The following is a 3,439-nucleotide window of genomic DNA, read 5'->3' on the forward strand; positions in this document are numbered from 1 at the left end:
ATATGTATGTATGTACATGGCATACAATGTACATATAGCCTCTATCTATTTATACAGTAAGTAGATATATATTTTTAAGAAAATGTTTTAAACAACAGGGCAATGATGTCATCTGTAAAATTAGATTTAGAATTTATGAGCTATCTTTTTAGTTTTACATTCATGAATCAAATAAATTCCAATATTATAACATTAAAGCGGAATTCGAGTGTTTTATGAAGTGATCTAATTTAGCCTACCATATGATTGCAAAAATAATGCCACGCGTTTCTCTTCAGAGACCAAAGATTCAAGTTTGAATAGATCCTTAACTAACGAGGCCTTCATTATCCAATGGGCCCAATGACGCACAGCAAACCCTTAATAAGTCCTTTTTTTTCTTTCTTTTTTTTAATGCTACAAATGATAACTACATCTGCGCAGACGGTGCTGGGTGTTTGGTGCGAAGCCGTTTCACAAATCAACATCAAGTGTTGGGCCATTAGAGGGAGGAGGGCAGCAGACAGACAGGCTCCACTCATCCCTGCTGACGGAGGAAGGGACTCCAGACCGACTGGTGGGATGAGTCGGTGAAAGGCTCGAGAAGCGAGTCCAAATAAAAGATCAGTCGAAGTAAAGCTCGCACAGTGTTTCAATAATAGGCTACATCAGCCCGAAATAGATCAGCATGAGTCACATTTCCCTAAAGGGGCGTCGATTAATCGTTAATTAGTGTTCTTGTTATGTATGTTTCTTTGTTTCATAAAACCTTTTTCTGATTCTGAATTATAGTTTTTCAGAATGTCACTTTCACATTTATAACCTTTTTTTTTTTTTTTTTTTTTTTAACAAAAAAATGTTATTATTTTTTTTTATTTTTTATTTTTTTTATTTTGTATAACTACGCTTCGCTCGGCTCAGTTGTAAGAAGACAGGATCCGACAAGATTTATTGCCAGGTACTTAGGAATTTGCTTTGGTTTGGTGCGTACATATTAATAAATAAACATATGTAAACATGAATATGAAATAACCAAACAAAAGGCTCCATACAGAAACAAAGAGGCCACATACACATAAAGAACAAAGGTGAGAAAAGGAGGCTGAACGGTCTGCTGTTGTCGCTGGTCGTCGTCACATGTTCTGACAAATGTTCTTCTCAGAATAAATGCCATAGTTGGTTTACACATGTCGATATGAAATGACTTTGCATATTTATCATATTTTTCAGCCAAGAGTTTCTCTAATGTTCCCAGCATGCAGGTCTATATTTGTGTCCAGGGCCTTTGCTTGGGAGAAGAAAACAAACCTTCATGTAAACTATTACCTTTTATTGTCTTGTTATGGTCTGTTTATGAATCATAAAATAAATAAAAAAAATCATCCAATAGTCTGTTACATCTTTTTAGCCAACTTCATTCCAACTTATTACCCCTTGTTTTAAACTTATTTTTTGGAATGTATGTAGGCCTAATGTCCCCCATTTTTTAAAATAAAACCCCTCAGAAAATATGAATCATTTTGACTAATCCGAGGAACATATACTATATATTGATGAATATCCACACACAGTTTCCTATTTGATGGAACCATCCGTGTTAGTTTATTTTTTGGGGGAGGCAATTTGGTTGAATAAATCCCATATTTTACATATAGAATCTGTTGAAAACGGATCTGATCCGACCCGCGGACCATCCATAAGACTGGAATCAGTGAAAAGATTCCCCCCAGTAACTTTAGTTCCCGGTCCTGCGTTTCCAGCCCTGGTTACACAGTGACTGCGCGTGGACCTCGTTCTGCGAGCTGCGCCATACCGACTCGTGCTGTTGAAGCGTAAGCGTCCTGTCTCGCGCCATGGTCCCCTGGGGTCCCTCCGGTGCTAAATCCTTTCCACTGGCACCTTTTGACAGCGTGGAGTTATTGGTGACTTATTGCTCGTGTTTCTTATCTGACTGCAGCTATTTCACAGACAACGCTGTCCCATTTATCTCCCCATTAAAAAAAAAACAACTCTCCCTTTCCAATAGAACACTAGACCACAACCCGAACACCAGTGACTGAGTCGGTGTTGAATGAAGACAGGTGGATTCTGTCACAGACACCGGTGCGTACGTTTGGAAGGCCCACCCAGTTTATTTTGCCCCGGTAAAAATTAGGAATGCATTCTATTTAAATGTGCAATAAAAGAAGAGCATCAACACCAGATTATGTATCAATCAGAAAAGATTTTACAGCCACAATAAGCTACACTTCTGTGGAATTTGCCTAGGTGAAAAATGCAAACATAAATCAAGAAAACACCCACAATAAACATGAATATACATGTACTGTGTAGGTACATATGTATATACAGCTTGTATACAGCACATTAATATATTTTTCTTTTTTATATATACGTATACATGCCTATGTAGCCTGTGTATATACAGTTTGTATACAGTAGGCTACAGTAATACATTTTTCCTTTTTATATGCATTTGTATATGTACAGTATACATGTATATGCAGTAGGTTTACAGTAAAGTAATACATTTTTCCTTTTTTATTTTTATACAGATTTATATATGGCATTTTGTGTCTTTCTTATCATTTTTAAGAGTCATAACTACTCCTCGTGCTTTTAGGATTGCCTCCAGTGGGATAAAAAAGGCAATTTAATAGAATTGAATTGACTTTAATGAACGGACAGAGCAGGTGGGGCCAATAACCAAACTTGTCTTATAATGTTGTGAATTAAATTAAAAGAAGGATCATCATCATTATCATGATCATCACCATCATCATCATCATCCTGGTAAAGTGACCCCGAACAAGCAGCAGACAAATCCTCCTAAACACCCTCACATGTTGGCACACAACCATTTCTGGAGACTCAATGCAATCCCCTGAAGGAGAGTCATCTCATGCATGGAACGTTTATGCGAAAAAATGAACAAAAATGAAACAAGAAGGACAGAAAGCAGAGGCTCTGAGAGCTTCGGTGTCTCTGACCACTGCAAGAAATCATTCCTACCCACAGGCAACTGTTTAACCCTTCATCCCTGAGTGTAGATACATCACAATGCTGCACAAACAGATTTTACTTACTGTACATCTTTATGAATAGTTGTAGTTTGAAAGTTGTACATAGTCTATGTGTTCGCATATATATATATAAATATATATATATATATACACACACACACACACACACACACACACACACACACTGGCTATGTGTCTTATATTTTGATGACAATCAATCTAACAGTCAATCAACAGAGTGTCAATCGAATCTGTCCGAATCGATCGAATCCTTCATATCGTGCCTGGTTTAACATGGCGGTTCATCCAAGGTGGCGTCCTTATTTCTAATAAAACACAGATTTAAGTTCCAGCAAAAGGTGGATGTAGGTGCAATGAATGCGGGTTCTTTTTCATCCCTCAGATTTCAGGCCCGCTCCTCCTCTCCGACCCACAGG

General features: G+C 37.6%; 1 long non-coding RNA gene across 1 annotated transcript in view; it reads right to left on the reverse strand.

Moving 5' to 3' along the window:
• The window catches only part of LOC117948369, a 172,612-nt gene that overhangs the window by 4,075 nt on the left and 165,098 nt on the right, over nucleotides 1-3,439 (reverse strand). The window lies entirely within an intron of this gene.

The sequence above is a fragment of the Etheostoma cragini genome, chromosome 7, assembly GCF_013103735.1.
Source record: "Etheostoma cragini isolate CJK2018 chromosome 7, CSU_Ecrag_1.0, whole genome shotgun sequence".
NCBI classification, from domain to species: domain Eukaryota; kingdom Metazoa; phylum Chordata; class Actinopteri; order Perciformes; family Percidae; genus Etheostoma; species Etheostoma cragini.